This window comes from Thermobia domestica, chromosome 17 (genome assembly GCF_964235325.1).
Source record: "Thermobia domestica chromosome 17, izTheDome1.hap1.1, whole genome shotgun sequence".
Classification (NCBI taxonomy): Eukaryota; Metazoa; Arthropoda; class Insecta; order Zygentoma; family Lepismatidae; genus Thermobia; species Thermobia domestica.
Genome location: NC_137470.1, coordinates 130519097 through 130526320, shown reverse-complemented (window position 1 = coordinate 130526320; position 7224 = coordinate 130519097).

The window sequence follows — 7224 nt, the reverse complement described above, 5'->3', positions numbered from 1 at the left end:
ACTATTATCGTTAATGTTTGTTGTTTTACAATAATTGGGTCTCTTCCCACTATAGAACACCAAGAAGTGTTTTTGTAATAGTGTATCATCGTTAATGTTTGTTGTTTCACTATAATTGGGTCTCTTCCGACTATAGAACACCAAGTAGTGTTTTCTTCTAATAACGTATTATTCTTAACGCTTACTGTTTTGCAACGAACAACAATCTTCACTGTAGAACAGCAAGAAGTATTTTTAAATAGTGTATTATCGTTAATGTTTGCTGTTTTACTATAATTGGGTCTCTTCCCACTATAGAACACCAAGTATTTTTTGTAATAACGTATTATCTTAACTCTGACTGTTTTCACGCTATGTTGAAAGCAGCATTTCTACTGAATCGAAACCGCTCTGTTATTTATGTTTTTGTAAATGGATTTTCAAACTATACTATAATGTCTTTTCTCTAATAACTTATAATTATCGTTAATTTTTGAAAAATTCCTGTCGGAGAAACGCTATCTATCATAACTGGGAGATGATTGCCTGGGGGCCAGGCTGCAACTATGGCTCTGAAACCCCCTGTCATGGCGCGGCATTGGAGCTCATCTCCCAATTGAGAAATAGTTTTTTGTTCAACAATCTATGGAGAACTAAGTATTTATAACCCGCCGAGGTTATAAATTATTACGGCTCCATGCGCAGTTTGAACCTACGTTGTCGGTGAAACTTCTGCTCATTAGATTATTGCTGCCTTTACCAATTGAGCTACAATTGTAAAGACGAAAGATCTGAGTAGAAATATATTTTATGGGTGGAGCAATGAAGCAATGCCATCTATCAGCAATCTTATGAACCTTTTTTCTGCATGTATTTTACTGCCATCTCTTGATCTGATTTATAATTGCATGCCCTGTTGGCATAGCGAAAGATCTCTGAATGAAAAATATCTAATAAGTGGAACAATGAAGCCATGCCATCTATTAGCAGAATTGTCATTCCTTTCTGAATGTATTTTACTGTCATCTGCAGGTCTGATTTATAATTACATGTGCTGTTGGCAGAACGAAAGATCTCTGAATGAAAAAAATATTGAATAAGTGAAGCAATGACATCTACTAGCAGAATTATCAAACATTCTTTTCTAAATGTATTTACTGCCATCTGCAGGTCTCGTTTATAATTACCTGTAGTCACAAAACGCGCGTAACATTCATTCGCTCTTCACCAACAAAACTGTGGCAAATTTGTTTATATAGAAAATCAATTATGTTAAATTTAAAAATGTAGGACATAAGAATCGCAGGAGTGTGTCAGCAGTTAGAGACATCTGGTTTTATTCTGTAGAACCATTATGAGCAGATCTGTCACTCGCCGCCAAATAGGACTTTGACCCCTAAATTTCGAAAAAAAAATCTTATGTAACTCGGTGAGCTGATCATGAATTTGGAACCGGCGAGTCGCTACGATGTCATTCTGACCCATAAAACCGCACTTCCGGTCACGATTTTTGAGATTTCGAATTGGACACAACTAGGTTAGTATCGATGTCATATACGCTGATAACGAATTTGAAACCGCCTAGTCGTTACGAGGTCATCTTGATCCATAAAACCGCGTTTCCGGTCACGATTCTTTTGCGTAAACTGTGTGTTTTAATATCTGCTTCACTATTTTCGTCGTAAGAGTGAGCGAGTAGGCTTTATGTTATTTAGGATTATAGTATTTAATAACGGTTAAAAACGTGGTTGTAAAAGGTCACAAAAACACAGCCACCAATGTCGTACTCATTCTGCTATGTTCGCAGGCAGCTGTTGTGTGTAACTGGAACTGTAAATTTGCTGCACATGCGAGTGTGTTTAGTTTTTATTCTCTACTCCCCTGCAATAACTAAGTGTTCCATAATCGTAAAAAAGCGATCTTAAAAGGCTACAGCCTTTCTGCTATACGCATGCGCAACCAAGTGTGTGTGTGAATGAAAAATAGGTGATAGTCTCTTATAACGGTTCAGAAAAGTGGTCCTAACAGGTTACTCGTTGCGTAGTCTGCTCCGGAACAGGTACTGGAACTTCAGTCGGAAGAGGAGTGGAACAGAAATCGGAACAGTTAGCGCATATAGGTGTTCGTATACTTTGTGTAATCGCTACAATAGGTCACAATCGTAAAAGGGTACTCGTTGCGTAGTCTGCTCCTGGAATCGGTACAGTTTGCTAATGCGCTACCAAGGAGCTTCGTAAACCAAGTGTGTATGTGCATGAGCTGGAAAGACCACACGCAAGGGGGGAACGAACCACTGCTTTACTATGTTCAATAGAAGTTCGAATATCTGTTCATACTCCTATTTTGTAGCCTTTATAGTCTGTGTCATAGTCTTCTATGTTATAGTCTGCTGCTGTGCTTAATCGGAACTGTAATTTTTCTGCGCATGCGTGAAATTTCTACTAAATTGGAACTGCGCATGCGCAACCAAGTGTGTGTGTGTGTGTGTGTGCTATGTTATTTAGGGAATAAAAAATAAGAGCTCATAGTCTTTGATAATGGTTGAAAAAAGTGGTCGTAAAAGGCTACTTGTTGCGTAGTCTGCTCCAGGAACCGAACAGGTACTAGAACTTGAGCCCAAGCAGGAACCGGAACAGTTTGCGAATGCGCAGTAGTTCAAAAAACATGTCCAAGTGCCACCATCCTACTTATATCACCCACCATCTTCTTCTATTGCATAATAATAATAATAATTCAGTCATTGACAGACCATGTTCTGCAAGATAGTAGTTAGCAGCCATATGCTAATCTCTTAGTTTAGATCGTCCATGAATCATTGTCTCCTTCTTGTCCCTATATCTTCTATCACATCATTAATAAGATTTTTCAAACAGTACCCTAACAAATTTCTTCTTGTGCTCTTAACTATCTGCAGCAGAAATGTTGTTCTTTCCTTAATTTTCGCCAACACTTTCTCACTGGATTTTCCTTATACCCAGCTAGTTTTCTTCACTCATTGCCAATTGAATATTTCGAAATGATTCCAGTAATTTTCCATTGCTTTTTCTTGATGTTCACACTTCTTCCCATACTTCACATTACAGACATCTTTAGCAAGAGAGAAGCAACTTCTAAATAGCTTGTAGGAAATGAAACAGAAGATGGCTAAAACTATTTACATAAATAAGGAAATAAATAACAAAACACATGCACAGAAAGCTGTTCTTAATATATTTCAGTAACCTTTATATATATATATATATATATATATAGGATGGCCCATTTTAATCTTTCCACGGAAATATCTAGAAAACGGTTGAACATAAATGAACTGAACAAAAACTTAGATAGGAAATACCACGGGGCAAATCGAATGGTCATATCGCGATGTCCCACAGGGCCGCTCTTCATAGAGCCCGGGGCCCACTTTAAAATTTTAAATGCAAACATGTGGCGAGTGACGCCTCGTTTGATAGATCTTTAAAAACTAGAAAGCAATGTGGCAAAAGATTTTTCATATAGTTCACCGTATTCAAAATGGCCGCCAAGATATGTTACCTGTATCAGATTAACGTCCAGTAGCACTAATATGAAAACGGTTGAACATAAATAAACCAAACAAAAGCTCAAATAGGAAAGCCGTTGAATGATGTTGCCGCGGTGCCCCCCAGACCCGCCCTTCACAGGGCCCAGGGCTCAACTTTAAAATTTTAAATGAAAACATGGGGCGAGTGGTATCTCATTTGGTAGATCTTGAAACACTAAACAGAGTTATAACAAAAGACTTTTCTTATCGGTATCCGTATTCAAAATTGCCGCTAAGACATGAGGACTATATCAGATTAAGCGTCTAGTACTACTAATATGAAAGCGGTTGTAGATAAATAAACAGAACAAAAAGTGAAGCAGGAAAATGACATGAAGCACGTCGAATGACGTCGTGGTGACCCCCAGGGCCGCCTTTCATGGGAGCCCAGGGCCCAACTTCAAAATTGTCAATGAAAAAAAAAACATATGTAAAGTGATATCACGTTCGATAGATCTTTAAAAACTAAAAGTTGTTGTGGCAAATAATTTTTCATATCGGTCACCGTATTCAAAATGGCCGCCAAGACATGGTGTCTGTATTAGATAAAACGTCCAGTGCCACTAATATGAAAACGGTTGGAGATAAATGAACATGATAAAACTCGTATAGGAAATCACAGAGGGTATTTATTACACCACGCCTCGAATAATCCAACGGAGAAAAATATTATTAAAGTGACATAATGCTAAAGGGGAAATCTAATTCTTAGAAAATTATCTTTAGCATCTCCCTCCTTAAGTGGGTGATGCGGAAATGAATGGTAAAATTTCAAATGAGAACCCCACTTTTACTTGCAATAGCTATGGTTTGTCTGAAACACTTAGGTGTACAAGTAACTGGTACTGTAATGAACCAATATTGTGCAGAAGACTTTTGAGCAAAACCAACGACACGTTGTTCTAAAATTGCATTGTTCGACAAATTGGTTCCGCATTTCAGTTGATTCATTTTTGCACAAATCATTGCCTGCAATCAAAATAGAAAGTACCATTTAACAAGAATTTTACCTACTTTTTTCCATTTAAGATATCTGTCTGTTATAAAAGCACATTTCAGATAATTTTGTTGTGTAGATACAATTTGCAAAAAACTAAGGTTCTCATTTGCAATTTCCCCGTTCCTTCCCGTCCCGCTTCAATTACTTACAGAGGACGTTGGAAGGATGATTTCCTAGCAACTCGATTTCCTCCTTTGCATTATGGCACTTTTACTCTAATCATCATCTCCTCTGTTGCAGCATTTTCAAGCCCTGGAATGATAAATACCCTCTGTGATTTTCTATAGGAGTTTTATTCTGTTCATTCGTTATTATCTTCAACCGTTTTCATATTAGTGGTACTGGACGTTTTATCTGATACTGGCACCATATCTTGACGGTCATTTTGAAAACAGTGACCCATATGAACAATCTTTTCCCACAATGCTGTTTAGTGTATGAAAATCTATCGAACGATATATCACTTGACCCATATTTTCATTTAAAATTTCTAAGTTGGGCCTGGGCCCCTATCAAAGGCGGCACTGGGGGCACCGCGATATCATTCCATTTGTCCCATGGCTTTCCTTTTTAATTTTCTGTTTGGTTTATTTACGTTCAACCGTTTTCATATTAGTGCTACTGGACGTTTATCTGATACAGGTAACATATCTTGGCAGCCATTTTGAATACGGTGACCGACATGAAAAATCTTTTACCACATTGCTTTCTAGTTTTCTAAAGATCTATCGAACGATGTGTCACTCGCTCCATGTTTCAATTTAAGATTTTAAAGTTGGGCCCCGGGCCTCATTGAACAGCGGCCCTGGGTGACCCCGCGACATCACCATTCGATTTGTCCCATGGTGTTTCCTATTTGAGTTTCTGTTCAGTTCATTTATATTCAATCGTTTTCGAAACATTTCCGTGGAAATATTAAAATGGGCCACCCTGTATACATACATACACACACACACACACACACACACACACACATATATATATATATATAGAGAGAGAGAGAGAGAGAGAGAGTCCCAAAAGTAGGTATACAGTCCTGCGTCTATCAAGTATGACATTTTAATTGATTAAGATAATGACTTTATTTGTTTGAGCTTAAGGTATGTCAAAATAAATTAAGAACAGATAAGGAAGAAACTAAGTCAGTATCTGTATGGATAATAAGTAAACGATATAAAATGACATGACCGATCAGTACGTGACTGTATACCTACTTTTAGGACAATATATATATATATATATATATATAATGTTGCAGTATAACTCTGGAACAATTTTAACCAAACTTACTATACTATAACATACAGTTTGAAAAACAGTACTGTCGGAGTAAGATTCCCTTGGTACATCTAGAGGGGGCGGAGTGAGAGTCATAAAAATGATCGAAAACGGCCAATATTAGTATCGAACCCGTTCTTTTTGGGGTGGGTTAGATAAAAAGGTACACTTGAGATGCCATTTAAATCCAAATTCAGTCTCCAATAGTACTTCTGGGGGGTAGGGGAATGTTGACATTTAAGAATAATTGAAAATGACCCGATATTAGTGTCCAATCCATACCTTTGGGGTCCCAAACTTGATTGTTGATAGCTGCTACGTCGTTTAAATCCAAGCTCAGCTCCCAGTGGGAATAAGATTCCCAAGCCCATATAGGAGTAGTGCGAGGGGGTGACACAAAATTATCGAAAACTATTGATATTAGTGTCGAATCTATAGCTTTCGGGGTCAACGAGATGAATAGTGACCCTTTCGATGCAGTTTGTCTCAAGTTCAGCCCGTTTTAGCATCTTCAAGGGGGGGGGGAGGGTGAAATGTAAAAATAATCGAAAATGACTGATATTAACGTCGAACACATAGCTTTTGGGTCTGCTAAGATTATTAGTGTTACGCTAAAAAAAAAATCAAAGTCTACGTTTAACTCCCTTTAGCACTCCTAGGGCAGTGAGAAGGTGTTAAAGGTAAAAGGAATAGAAGACGTGATATTTGTGTTGAATGCATAATTCTGGCTGTCGCTGAGATTAACAGCCACACTTCCCGATAGCGTTAAAGTCCAAGTTCAGCTCCCATCAGCATGGGAGGTGAGAAAGGGTAAAACATAGAGGTCCTTATTCAGAATCGTTTTGAAGTGCGATTAGTGCCATACTGAAGAGTTCGACTAACATAAGTCTCCTGCAGTAGTCAGTGTTTTAGTATGACGCTAATCATACGTCGAAACGACTCTGCATAAGGCGGAGAGTCTTTCTGACGGGTGATTAGTGCATACTCACGAGTTCGATCAACACATGTTTCCTGCAGTAGTCAGGCCTTTAGTATGACTCTAATCATATGTCAAAACGACTCTGCATAAGGCCCAATATGTCTCAGATGACCTATATTAGTACCAAGTCCGTAGTTTTTCGAGTTTGCTAATCTATTTGGTTACAATCGTGATTACTTTATTACAAGTTACGGACATGTCAACTACATTGGAAATTTACAGGGGCAACGCCAAAAACGTTGCTCGTATATCTATCAATATATATATATATAGGGTGTTTCAAAACAATGCCGACTTTTGGGAGGTGATTCCTGACACCCAGATAAGACGAAAAGTATAGACCAACCTGGGTGTACAAATGCTTCTTTCCGGAGTTACAGGCTGCCGAAAACATGAACTTTAAAGGTCCATAGATCCGAAAGT